This window comes from Callorhinus ursinus, unplaced genomic scaffold (assembly GCF_003265705.2).
Source record: "Callorhinus ursinus isolate GAN/ISIS: 27379988/994484 unplaced genomic scaffold, GSC_fseal_2.0 scaffold15, whole genome shotgun sequence".
Lineage (NCBI taxonomy): Eukaryota > Metazoa > Chordata > Mammalia > Carnivora > Otariidae > Callorhinus > Callorhinus ursinus.
Genome location: NW_027397077.1, coordinates 35,117,925 through 35,132,311, shown reverse-complemented (window position 1 = coordinate 35,132,311; position 14,387 = coordinate 35,117,925). Strand labels below are relative to the sequence as shown.

At 40.3% G+C, this 14,387-nt stretch overlaps 1 pseudogene; it reads left to right on the top strand.

Moving 5' to 3' along the window:
• The window catches only part of LOC112834299 (ubiquitin-conjugating enzyme E2 L3 pseudogene), a 146,087-nt pseudogene that overhangs the window by 110,126 nt on the left and 21,574 nt on the right, over positions 1-14,387 (top strand).

The window sequence follows — 14,387 nt, the reverse complement described above, 5'->3', positions numbered from 1 at the left end:
AATCTCAGAACACAGGTGGTGGTGTGAAGATGTCCTAGGCAGCAAAGCTACAGTGACATCTCAGAAAACATCAAATAGCCTATTACTGACTCACACCTAAGGTCCTCTCTTGACTTTCCAGCTCTGAAGAATTCTAATAAAAGAAAACCCAGTAGGAAAGATAGCCCCCATAAGACTCTCCCACCAGGCACTCAACAGCCTATTTTAACCGACACCCAATCACCAACTTCAGTACTAAAAGCAGATGCTATGTGAAAGTATGTTGTAATGAGCCCAGGGCAATCATGGGCTACATGCGTGCATATTAGAGATTCACTCTTAGTGTTCAACTGAAGAAAGAAATTGATCATTGCTAATAAAATAAGCACTTCCTGTATCATAATTGTCTCAGCCAAGGCTCAGTTCACAAGAACCCACCAGCCTCAGCCTCATAATGAAAATAAAAAGTCAGGGGCGCCTGGGTGGCTCAATCGTTAAGCATCTGCCTTCTGCTCAGGTCATGATCTCAGGGTCCTGGGATTGAGCCCCATGTCAGGCTCCCTGCTAAGTGGGGAGCCTGCTTCTCCCTCTCCCTCTGCCAGCCTCTCTCTCTCTCTCTGTCAAATAAATAAATCTTTCTAAAAAAAAAAAAAGGAAAAGAAAAAAGTCAGAAAGCCCTCTGGAATAATAGAACAGCTAGAAACAGGCCCCACAGAACTTGGGCTGCACCAGAAATCCTGTCATGGCAATACAGGGAAATGAAGGGGGATTCACCAGACGGTCTAAGTACATCTTGGTTACCTGCCTACATTGGCTTCAAGGGACCATTTTACAAAAAGCTCATCATAAAATCACTGTGAAGGAGGCCTCCCACCCACAGTCCCCTTTTACTCACCCGCCAACTTAGTGGAAAAGACTTTACAGCCCCCGAGGAGCACAGACCAACAACAGAGAAGCAGTCCCGCCTCTGAATGCATTGTTAAAGGTGGCCCCCAACCAGAAACACTGAAAAAGACTTTCATGTTAACAGTTAACGTGATGAACCCTAATAGGTCATGTATCCCCAATAGAGAAATTCCCAGCCCTTAATCCTTCTCCTCAGGTACCTTTCTGAAAGTCGAAATAGGAACTTAAAAGAAACAGCAGGGCGGGTCTAGAAGACGCCTTCTGGAGGTCCCTTTGGGTGAGCCCATTGGGTCAGAAGCAGTGACCACAGCTTGGCGATAGACCAGGAGAGCACTTCGGAACCACGCAGAGCTGGACACTTTCAATTAAAGAATGAGCCACTTTGAAAGCATGCTGAGGAGAAACGTGTCTCGCTTGACCTGTCAGTCACTCCCTTTTATTAATAACAGAGTGTGCTTTGACACCTGTCCTCCCAAGAATCAGAAGGAACACTGACATGATTTGGTAACATTTCAAGGTCAGCAACATCTCAACGGCAGGTGACAAACATGAAAAAGAGAAAAAAAAATGAATACTCCTACTGACCAGCCTCAAGAGGCAAGGAACAAGAAAGAAAACAGCGCTCGGGTGATATTGTATCTGTGTGCCCAAGCACCAGTGTGCAGTACACCTAGCAGGGGCAGCACCTGAGGTGGGAGGTGGTATAAAAGTGAATTTTCCATCATTTTCACGGAGTATTTTTGGAGCTGTTGCTGTAAGGGTGATGCTGTTGTTCGGACAAATGAGCTTGAGAAAGCAGGAGCCTGAGCGTAACTGACCTTCGTGTCTTGCTCAGGTAAAGTCCGTGGAGGGCATTCCTGATTGTTGGCCTTTTCTCACACTCCTGGTGAATTATGAAACCAAGCGACTTCCATCTGTGGCTCTGCCATCTCCTCGAAGTTCCTGGGGCCCCCTTGCAGCTGGCTGAAGGAGTCAATGTGCGTGTGATGCACACACACTTCTAACCATTGTGGGCCCAGCAGGGACACTTCACTTCCACTCACCCTTGATCGGCAAGATCTAGTCTTTGGGCCACATCTGGAAAGAAGGGAAGCTGGGAAATGTGGCCCCTGATGGAGTAACCCCAGAAACAATTCTATGCCATAGACAGATCGAAATACTGGAGGACAGCTTGCTGCTTCTATGAGAGACAGTGGGCCTGGATTTCCTCTTCCAAAATGCAAAATAAATTTACTCTTAAATGAAACCTAAATCATGAGTCAATGCAAAGGGAAAATTATGTCCAATAATAGTACAAGTGATATATGCTAGACCACAAGTTTGAGTGAATGAAATTTAGACAACTCAAGACTAGAGTACTATGTAAAACCACTACAAACAGGACCCAGACTGCCTTCTTGCTATTAATAGAGATGGCATTTTTTTTTCCTTCCAGTTTTCTACCCTCTTTAGGACAACACCTTTTTTTTGTGATGACATATTTGGGAACAGCATTTCAGGTATGTTATTGGAGAAGCAATTGGCCACTTTTGACCCTCTCAGCAACCAGTAGAGATGGGACTCCCTCTCAAGGACAATATTCCCTGGGCTGTTCAGGCTGGTGGAAAGAGAACACTGGTACAATCTTCAGACATGTCAAGTGCAGGCCCAGGATACTCTTAAGAAAGGTCTTACATTATAGTTGCATTTTTTATTTACAGACATTTATTTATCCAGTAAGAACTTATTATTGGTTTCCTCTTTATCAAGTACTCCTGTCTCTGTCCTATTTGTTAGCATGCTTCCATTTCTTACTCTTTTCCCTCTTTCCCTCTGAAAACTTCCCTCTGAAAATTCTTGGAGGGCTATTTCTTTTACTTCTCCCTTTGATGTCTTCCACAGAAACTGCACTTTTCAGACATCTGCATTTACTGAATGTATTTGTCAGCTTTTGCTGCAATGTAGCTGTATAAAAAAGAGACCCTAAATTCACCAGCTCAAAAAATAAGCATTTATTTCTCACTTGTGGGTCTGCTGGGTAGACTATGACTCTACTGAGATTGGCCACATTTGCCTCCAGGTTGTAGATTGCATTCTGATCAGGTCCAAATGTCACCTTATTCGCCTTGAACCAGCTACTTGAAACATGTTCTTCTAATGAAAGAGACCAAACCAAACTACACATGCATATTTAAAGCTCTGCTTACTGTCACATTCTCTCACCTTCTCTTTTAGTTCTATTGACCAAAGCAAGTCACATGGTCATGCTTAATATTAATGTGATGGGAAAGTATTCTTCTCTCATTCTGGGGAGTCACCAAAGTCATGTGGCAAAGGTGCAGATAGATATAGCATGCTCTTACTGGGAGAGAACAAAAAAAACAGAGGCAAATAATTCAGTCTACCTCTCAAAATTCTCATTCCAAAGCACTGTGAGAAAATTTATCACAGAGACAGTCATCTTGGCTCAAGAGGCAATGGAATGAACAGATATAAAGATCTTTGACAAATGGTATAAAGCCAACCTAGGACCTCACTTGGAAACAACCCAGATAGAGTTAACTTTTTATGAAAGAGTTCCACTTGCACTTCATAAAGCGCTTAACACCAGATCATCTCAGAACTGAAAGTAACAGAAAATCTCATTTATTTCAATCCACTAACATTTGATTGGTGAAGACTTCTCTCACAGCTACCTTTGGAAAAGAGTTTGGAAAAAGTGGTTCCCTGGAGTTGAGGACAAAGATTCTGGGGCCACATCCAGGATCATCACCTGGGTTTTTACAATGGATTATCGATGTATGAGGTTTTGAGAGGCAACGACAACATGTGAACATGTTACTCAATATAAAGAAAAAATATTACATTAATAGTAGCATAGTTCGTTCTTGACGGTGGCCATAATCTTGAGGGTGATGGAAATCTGGAAAACTCTAGACCAGAAAACTCTTAAAATAATAAACTCAATCCTTTTTCCAAAGCAACAGATTTTGCACACATGAAAATATTCATGCCCCATTAATCTCATCGTTAAATTTCAGAAACTTAACCCAAGGATATAAATGCCCATGATACATACAATTTGTGGCTAAGCAAGGAATCCCAAACTCATACTGTACTAATCTAACTATAGTTTTAAGATTAACACAGGCAATGGTCCCACCAATGAGTGCCCATCTGGAAAATGAAGTCCAATTTGAATGCAGTATTTTCTTCTTCCCCCTTTTTTATTTAAGAGAGGGATGGAGAATGGGGGAGGAGCAGAGGCAGGAGAGAGAGACTCTCAAGCAGGCTCCATGCCCAGCTTGGAGCCCAACATGGGGCTCGATCTCACGACCCTGAGATCAGGACCTGAGCCAAAATCAAGAGTCAGACACTTAACTGACTGAGCCACCCAGGCACCTGCAATATTTTCAAAGTATACAAATGATATTAAAAGTACAGAGATTCAAACATGCAGAATTCTGCTACTCTAATAAATTAGCTCTTTAATTTTACTTTTTTATCCTTACCCATACTTATCTTTAATAGCTAAAAAATATAATCTTAATATGGTCACAATTTTATTCTCAGATTATTCATTTAGTATGATTTTCACACATTTTCCCAGGTTGCTACATTTTTTCACTTTAGAAATTTTAACATTTGCATAATAACTCCTCAAGGTACTACTTGATATACAATAATACCACTTCTTCATGTTCAATATTTTAATCAGATCCATTTATTATCCACAAAGCTTCAATTAATTGAGTAAATTTTTGTTAAATGCTTAGTGAAATTGAAAATGATTGGTTTTTGTTGTTTTGGGGGGGTTTTTTTGTTTTTGTTTTGTTTGTAATCTACAAATCTAATAACAGTATCCACCATGCAAATTTCCACCTAAGATATAACTATTAGCCTTTCCTCAGAGTTCTGGTTCACTAGAGGTGAACTGTGAAGTCCTTCAGGGTGGCATTCAAATGCATTATCTTCATGAAAGCATTCCTCTTTAGAGAAGCAAAGACCACCAATTCTGAAACGGAATGTAAAGTTGCTATCATATATATTAGAATCATTGACATTATCTTTCATTAGAAATCACACCAGTTAGAGATGCCTGGGTGGTGCAGCTGGCTAGTCCGACTCTTGGTTTCAGCTCAGGTCATGATCTGAGGGTCACGAGATCGAGCCCCTCATTAGGCTCTGTTAATGTGAAGTCTGCTTGAGATTTCCTCTCCCACTCATTCTCTCTCTCTCTCCTTAAAGGAAGGAAGGAAGAGAGAGAGAGAGAGAAAGAAAGACAGAAAGAGACAGAAAGAAAGAAAAAGAAAGAAAGAAAGAAAGAAAGAAAGAAGAAAGAAAGAAAGAAAGAAAGAAAGAAAGAAAGAAAGAAAGAAAGAAAGAAAGAAAGAAAGAAAGAAAGAAAGAAAAAAGAAAGAAAAAAGAAAGATCACACCAATTGGTCACCAAAAGGAAGAAGGAATAGCTTTTTTTTTTTTTTTTTTTTTTTTTTTTAACGTATCAAAGAGTCTTGCAACTGCTTTTGCCACTGCAGGCAGCAGGGCTGAGGAGAAATCTGAGACGATAACTGCAGTGGTTATCTGTTGTTGCATAAAAAATTACCCCAAAACACAACAGCTCAAAGCAAACACTTACTATTTCACAGTCTCTGACTATCAGGAATGCACCATGTATTAGCTGGGTGGCAGTCAGGACGTTGGCAGGAGCTGCAGTCTCCTGAATGCTAGAACAGGTGGAGGATCGGCCCCCAAAGTAGTTCATTCACACAGTTGTTGGCCGGAGGCCTCATTCCTCACTCCATGGGCCTCCATAGGAATTGAGAGTCATTCGAGGGTCCTGTGAACACAGCAGTGGGCTTCCGTCAGTGAGGGGTCCAACAGAGAGCAAGGAAACTGCACTACCTTTGTGACCTCGACTCCAAAACTGCAGTCTTTCGTTGTGCTTTTTCTATCCCTCTGTTTATTAGAAGCAAGTCACAAAGTCCAGCACACCTCAGAGGAGAGGAGAGTTAGGCTCCACCACTTGAAAGCAAGAGTAAGAATTTGAGGACATATTTTAAAGCCACCACGGTAACTGCAAAACTATCAAAAGATAACAGGGAAAGTATGGATTTGATAGTCACATATACCCAAAAAATTCTAGTTTTGCCAATTACAACCTACATAACACTGAGCCAATCACTTGGGGCAATGCTCTTGACCTCTTTCTTCACTATGCCTCAGATTATTTGCTGTCTGCTTGCCTTGCCAGATTATTATGAGACTCAAAAAAAGGTAATGTAAAATGGTGGGGTTTGGGGGCACCTGGGTGGCTCAGTCAGCTGGGCATCTGCCTTCCGCTTAGGTCATGATCCCGGGGATCCTGGGATCGAACCCTGAATTGGGCTCCCTGCTCAGCGGGAAGCCTGCTCTCCCTTTCCCTCTGCAGCTCCCCCTGTTTGTGTGCTCACTCTCTCTCAAAATAAATAAAGTATTTTTTAATGGTGGGTTTTTCATACTCATAAATAAAAATTGGATATTACCAATGACCACCATCAAAAAAAATGATTATTACTCAGTACTCTTTAGGTAGCAAATGACCTCACTCGAATCATACTCCACACAGGTTAAACAAAAAATTGTATTGGTTCACATAAGCAGAGGTACTTCAGGAATGGCTAGATCCAGGGTCTTACATTGATAGAGTTCTTTTTCTTTCTGTCCTCCAATCTCAGCTTTTGGGGTTTCTTTTTCTTTTTCTTTTGTATTTCCCTTTTTGTAGTGTCTCCTTTACTTCAGGCCTAGAACTGCCTCTCTCCATGTGGCCAGGAAGAGCATTGCAACCATTTCCATCTTACAACATCCTCAAAGCTTATTATCCTAAAGGTAGAGAAGCACTCTCTCTCTCTCTCCCAGCATCCACATACCACATCTTAGGGAAGATTCTAATTAACCCTTCTTTGTCACCGCCATCTTCAAAACCCTCCAATGCCTTCTCTTCACAATTCAGGCTAGTAATGTCCTCACCATAGACTATAAGCTTCTGTATTATTTGGCCCCTGGCTACCTCTCTGTCCTCATTCCTATCACTGTGCCTTCACTCATGTTATTCTAGTCACACTGCAATAGCCCCAGGGCCTTTGCACTTACAGTTCCCCTTGCCCCAAAATACTTTTCTTCATATGCTAATATGGCTTATCCTCTTTCTTCATTCAGACTAAATGTCATTTCATCCTAGAGGTTTTCCATGAACCCCCCTTTCTAAAAATGCTACCCACCGTACCCATTGCTCTCAATCCTCTCACATGCTTTTTACGTTTCTAGGTAAAAACATTATCTGACATTTTGTTGTATTTCTCCTTAGTGGTTGATTTTATGTCTTCTTCAAGTACAGTGTAAATTCTGTGAGCACAGAGAACCTATTTTGGTTACTGTTATATTCACACTAACACATAGTAGGTGCTCAGAAAATACTGCTGAAGGAATGAATGAAAATATCCACCTGTGAACCAATCACTGTGACTAGAGAACGGAGTATTCCAGCCAAAATGAATGACATGTCATTCCCAGGGGGATCAAGATCGATAATACAGCCAGAACAACCTGGAAGTGGCAGTGAGTCTCCAACAGAAAAGCAGGGTACAATTTATCAGAAGCAGAGGGAAGGAATGCAGGGCAGGTAAAAACCACAGCTATCCCCCAGATCACATTTATCCCAATCCCACGCAAAACCCTCCAAGTAAATGTGAAAGAGGAGGTCAGGGATAGATGGAGTAGATTTTAAAGCTGGTAGATATATACTCTCCAAGGCCAGCAGCCAAAAGCCACTGTGAAGCTCATGCCAATTTCATAGACAAACACACATAACCAAAAATTACACTAATACAAAATTTATCACCATGCCTAATAAAAACTGCAACAAGCTCCAGCACTCTGAATTAATTAATGATCATCATTGAGTGGCATGGCATTAGAAAAGTGAAAGGCATTTTATGCAAAAGCAGACATCGAGAGAGAGGCATTAAATCAAACTGCAGTACCATGAAAAAGCAAAGTAGAGGTGGAAAGGATAATTTCTCAAAAAGTAACTTTCCGACTGAGAGAATGGATTGATAGTACTATCCGTTCTTTATAGGAAAGTTCCCAACAATGCATTTCCTTGTCATCATGATCTAATGTGGGTTACCAGCTATTACTCTCATTTGTCATGTTCCCCATCTGCGCTGTAGTATAAACAATATCAGGGATTTCTTCACTCGTATTTCATGGCACTTCTTGGAGTGGGTGGATTTTGCATTCAAGTGCAAACCAAAGTGTTCCAAATCTATCTAGGCTCATAAAAACTATAAATGACCTGGTCTGGGGCACACAGTTGCCCATTGGTACTATAAAATCTAAGTCTGCTTTGCTGGAAGTCTCCCTTGCTTTAGAAAATTTACTTATCCTTACAATCGGATTTAAATTAGGCTGGTCCCCATAAAACCAGATTGCTTCTACTCACCACCTACACTATTCCTTCATGCTCCAAGACAACTCAACTCTGATCTCCCTCCTTTTTGGAACCCTATAAATTGTACCTACCCCTTACTGAGGGCCTAATATTTCCTGCTCAACTGCACATAATGTCTCAAGCCATCACAAAACAGTCCTTTGAGGTAGGCACTGTCATCCCCATTTTAGAGATAAATCACAGCTTGGTGCTGTTCAGTTGCTTGCCCAACCCCCCACAACTGGTATTTGGAAGAATGAATAACCCAACTCTGATTGGATTCAAAAGCCCACACTGTTTCAATTCTATCACATGCCCTACCCTGCCAGCTACAAAGTTTGCCACTACTTCCTTCAAGCATTTAACTATTGCAACTGCATCATTCTGCTTCCACCCTTATTACTTCATACCCAAATTGCTATAATCACATCCTGATTCACCCCAGAACCCAACTCTTCCAACTACAGAATCTCCCAGAATACTACTATCTTCCTATCCGGAAACTTCAATATCTCCCAATTCTTTATCAGACCAAATGGAGACATTTCTGCTAGATGCTGCTACTTTATTTTTTTAATATTAATCCAACTATACCAATAATTATTACTTTGGGGGCTGTTGTTCTTAATTTTTTTCTATTTGAGTATAGCTGGTATGCAATGTTACATTAGTTTCAGGTGTACAATGTAATAATTTGACAAGTTCATACATTATGCTATGCTTACCACAAGTGTAGTTACCATCTGTCACTGTACAATGCCATTACAGTATCAGTGACCATATTCCCTATGCTCTACCTTTTCTTCCCATGTGGAACACTTTAACAGGAACTTTAACAGGAACTTCTGTTCGTTGTCCACGTCTAGGCAAACAAAGCTTGCTGTGATCTGGCTCTGTGTACTTCAGCTGGAGGGTACTACTTCCTGCCTCTGTCAGAATGACTTACTCTCCTCCCATATCCTTGTGACAGAGCTGGAGAGACAGAGATCTAGAGACCCAGAGCTAGACAGAGATACTGAGACACAAAGATAGAGACAGAGAGAGATAGATACACAGAGAAAGAGAGAGAGAAACACACAGCAACAAATAAGGATAGAGAGAAAGACAAGAAGACACAGTGACAGGGAGACCCAGAGGGACACAGAGACAGACACAGAGATGCAAACAGACACAAAGACTCCAAGTCAGAGAGATAAAGACAGAGGTAGACATAGAGAGGTAAAGATAATGAAATAGAGACAGAGCAACAGAGATAGAGAGACACAGACATAGAAACAGAGACACACACACACACAGAGACAGACACACACAGACAGAGAAATAAAGTTATAGATCCAGAGCAACTCGCCCTATAGCTAAGTGTTGGGTGTAACCAGGTACTACCAATAGGGTTTCAAAGTTATCTTTTATTGAGCTTTCACTGTCTGCCAGGAGTTTTATATGCTTTCAGCATAATCTTTACAATCAGTTCAGGAAATTTGTACTATTATTATCCCCACTTTATAAATGAGACACTGGAGGCTCTTACAGGTTGACTTTCTCAACCTGTAAAATTCAAATCAGATGAGCACAACTCTCAAGACTGTGCCCACCAGCTGTTTGGAGATATTTTTTATTATCACATGGGAGGTGAGAGAAGGATGTTATTGACATCCAGTGAGCAGAGGTCAGGGATGCTGCTTAACATCCTGTGATACACAGGACAGCCCTCCACATCAAAGAATTGCCTGGCGCAAAACATCAATATAGCAAAAGTTGAGAAATTTTGGTAGAAACATACTACCAAAGTCTAACATCCAGCTTCCCCCATATTCTTTAGCCCACAGCACTCCCAGACATTAAAGTCCCCTGAATCATGTATTTATTCATTAATCCAACAAACATTTACTGAAAATTTCTGAATTCATAGGCACTGAGAAAAAAATGATTTTGACATGGTGCCTCATAGTCTATTACAAATAGAGATAAGAGGTGGGCTTCCAGTTAAGGGGATGAATAAGTGACAGGAATAAAAAGCACAACATAAGGATTCTAGTCAATGGTATTGTAACAGGATTGTATGGTGACAGATGGTAGCTATCCTTGCAGTGGGCATAACACAAGTTATAAACCTATCAAATCACTATGTTGTACACCTGAAACTAATGTAACACTGTATGTCAACTATACTCAAAAAAATTTTTTAAAGAAGAGAAGTGAACATAAAGCTTCAAGTCAGTGTGCCAGATGCCATGATAAATATGTGTGCAAAAAACTATGGGAGCCCTAACAAGGAGCATTTAACTCAGGAAACATAGGGCCATCATCCCCAATTCTTAATCCTAAGACCGCAGAAGTTTTGAAAACTGAAATAACCTCTGCACAACAAAGGAATAAGATGCAAAAGCAACCCACAGAATAGGAGAAATTATTTGCAAACCATATATGTGGTAAGAGGTTAATATCCAAAATACATATAAGGAATTGTACAACTCGATAGCAAAAAACAAATAACCTCATTTTTTATATGGGCAGAGGATATGAATAGACATTTTTCCAAAGAAGACATAAAGATGGCCAACAGACACAGGAAAAGCTGTTCAGCATCACTATCATCAGGGAAATGCCAAGTCAAAACCACAGTGAGGTAACACCTCACACCTGTCAGAATGGCTAGTCTCAAAAACACAAGAGGTAAGTATTGGTAGAATGTTAAGAAAAGGGGTATTGATGGTGGGAATGTAAATTGGTACAACCAATATGGAAAACAGGGAGCAAGTTCCTCAAAATTTAAAAATAGAACTACCATATGACTCAGCAATCTTACTTCTGGGTATTTATCGGAAGGAAATCAAATCAGTATCTTAAGATATATCTGTACCCCCATTTTCACTTCAGCACTATTCACAGTAACCAAGATATGGTAACAATGTGTCTGCTGACAGATGAATGAAGAAAAAGTGAAATTTCACATATATTAAATATTACTCAGTCACAAAAAAGAAGTAATTCCTGCTGATTGTGACAGCATGACTGAATCTCCACAGGTAATCAGAGCCAATCTTTTTCTGACAGATTCAACAATACTTTTTCCCAGAAGCCTATGTTGGACTGGAAGAAAACTGTTCATCTGCCTATCTCTCTCCCAAACTTCCTGTGAGAATTAAAGTTGTTGGGGTCTATTTCCTCACAATGTAATATTTATAAGAAAGCCTCATTCTCAAAGAATTTTATAGTCCATGAAGAATAGATACAAGGGCTTTTTTTAAAAATTCTATGCCTGCTATACTCAACAAGAAACTGAAGGACTCAAGATTTCCTTCAAGAGTTCAATCTTGAGGATGACATTTACACAGTTAATGTTGGCACAATGCTGAGACATCAACATTAAGGAACGCTTGGCACAGATTTTGAAATTGAAGGTTTGGAAATGGACGTGCATGTGAATACTGAAAGGACTCCAGGCATGTAAGAAAAAGTAGCAGACCACCTTACTTCCCAAAGAAAGTATCAAGTGAAAATAAGCTGTCCCTGAAGAAATGCTGAGCTTTACCAATGATACACCAGCTGTGCTTTCCTTGGGTGATGGGGAAGTGGTGGTGTTAAATACAGGTAAATGTAAGGACATTAATAATGATGACATGGATGCTATTGTGAACAGAGGTGAAAAAAACCCACAGAGATGAATATGATAAACAGGTATTGTGATTTGGTGATTGGTCTTGAAAAATGTACATTTGTTTATCAATGAGCAAGACATTAAGGCAGTTCATTCAATTAACAAACTTCAGTCCACCACCTGGACAAAAACTAATGATAAAACCAATGATAGTGGGAAAAGACTGTTTTAAGGTCATATAGTATACTGATGATTTATCACTTGAAAATTCTGTTTGTGGCTCATCATCAAATGTCCAATAAAGGCAAGACTGATGTGTCTTTATCAAACAACCAAGTAAAAGAAGCATTTATTCCATGTGTAAGGACAAGTATTTGGCTTCATTTGAACCCATACACATTTACAGTTTAACTGAAGAGTTTTCTTAAAAAATATTTATTAATGGTCCATTCCTTCCATTCTAAGTCAAAACCAAGATAAGCTCTGTTATTAATGGTTCTTTTCCTTTCTCTAACACATGTCCAAACCACTCCACAACTCTACGGAGAAGCAATACTTAACATATATCCAAGTTCATTCTTAAGTTAGTGAAGGTTGGTCATTGTTATCAAAAAGACAATCTCCACTATATCCTGATAACCAGCAGTACAGGGGTTGAAAATATACTTCGTATTCTTGTAGATCTTTCCCTTATTTGACTATATTCCAGTCTCTGCTCTTCCGTGATTTAATGTGAAACTTGAGAAAGTTACTTGAATTTGATCTATCTAAATTTTCCTGTGTAAAGGCTATAATAATGCCTAATGTACCTTGTGCCAAGGTTATGAGAATTAAATGACAGTGGCTATAAAGGTTTGTTAATAAAGATAAAACTGTACATATAATAAAACCTGAGTTCTACTTATCCTGAGACATATTCCTCAGAACACTAGTCTCGAGATAATTTGAAGGGGAAAAAAATGGTTTCTGAAAATATGCTTGGAAAATGCTATTTTATCTTACTCTTGGAGATTCCAAATACATATAAAAGTACTAAAAGTTTTGGGTGGCTCTGAAAATTTGAAAAAAAAATCTTGTGATTACAACTTGACACTAGGCTCAGATACACTTAGGTCTCTGAACACCCTTATTTACTGTCTATGAACTTTGAGCAAATTACTTAACCTCTCTGAGCCTCCATTGTCTCATCCACAAACAGAAATGGAGTAATTCCTCCCTCAAAAAATGTTAAGGAAATTCTATGAAGTGATGTGGGTAAAGCACTTAGCAGAGGGCCTGGCACATGGCAAGTGCCCAGTAGATGGTAGCAATGATTAGATTTGCCTAACTGACTCTATTAGTATTAAATTTTGCCTCCCTCAGCTGTTTCCATACTCTTTTGGCCATGGCACCTCTTTTTACCTGGGGATAGATGAACATACCTCCTCCAGCACACCTTTAGAAAGGCCCTGTTGCACCGGAAGTAATGTGTTTGGGTTCTTACTATCTCTCCACTCTTCATTTTATAAATTCTTACCATCATTAGTCTTAAACCACCTACGAGACTTCTCCAGAGAGAAATTGTTCCTTTGCCTCAGGAAATGAGAGGGTTTTTCCTGGAAATGGAAAACATTTCCAATGACACAGGATAATATGTGATTAACTGCAGATGAGGGTTTCTGAGAATAAGATGACACGGCTTTAGAGAAGGGAATGATACCAGGAGGATGAAGTGGTAACAAACGTGTCCTGGGGCATGCAACACTGGAGGTGAGTCTTGACATAGGGCAGGATTTGACAGCTTTAGAAAGATGTGTGGGGAAGCAGGGAAAAGTTCAAATTTTAGGACTACATGCAAGGCCTTTCAACATATTTTTGCCCTTGCCACAAGGAAACTTAAAATGTTTTCTTTATGTAAACTACTTGCCTTGGACGATCATCCCTATTATTTGTTATGCTTCTCTTAAATCAGCAGGAGTGATATGGCACCTCATCTCCCACCGCATGGGTTCCCAAGAGAAAAACCATGAGGTACGCACCATGCAATGTATTTCTTCCTAAAAGAGGTTTCTCTGCTAAGCCTGTCTGCTTTTCCACCCTCATCGCCTGGGTGGGGGCTGGAGGGGGTTAGAGAAGGAAAGCTCACCGTTTACAATCCTGTGAGTTAAGTACATGTTTAAACCTTTTCTCAAAATTCTAGGACAAGAAAAGCCCAAATATTTCTACTCTCATGCCAATTCATGATCCATCATTAGTGGCTGCTCCTAGCCCTGTGCTGAGAAGGATATTGAGGCCCCATCTGTGCTCAGCAAGGAAGAGCACTGTGATGGGTTTAGTGACATCTCCTGAGAACGCAGCAGAGACAGGGGTTGGTCTACAGTGCCTCGTGGCTGACATCCAGGAACAGGGGACTTCCTCCGCCCTGAGCTCTACCTTGGACCCCCAAAGTCAAAGGCCCTAGTAATGAGAAAGCACA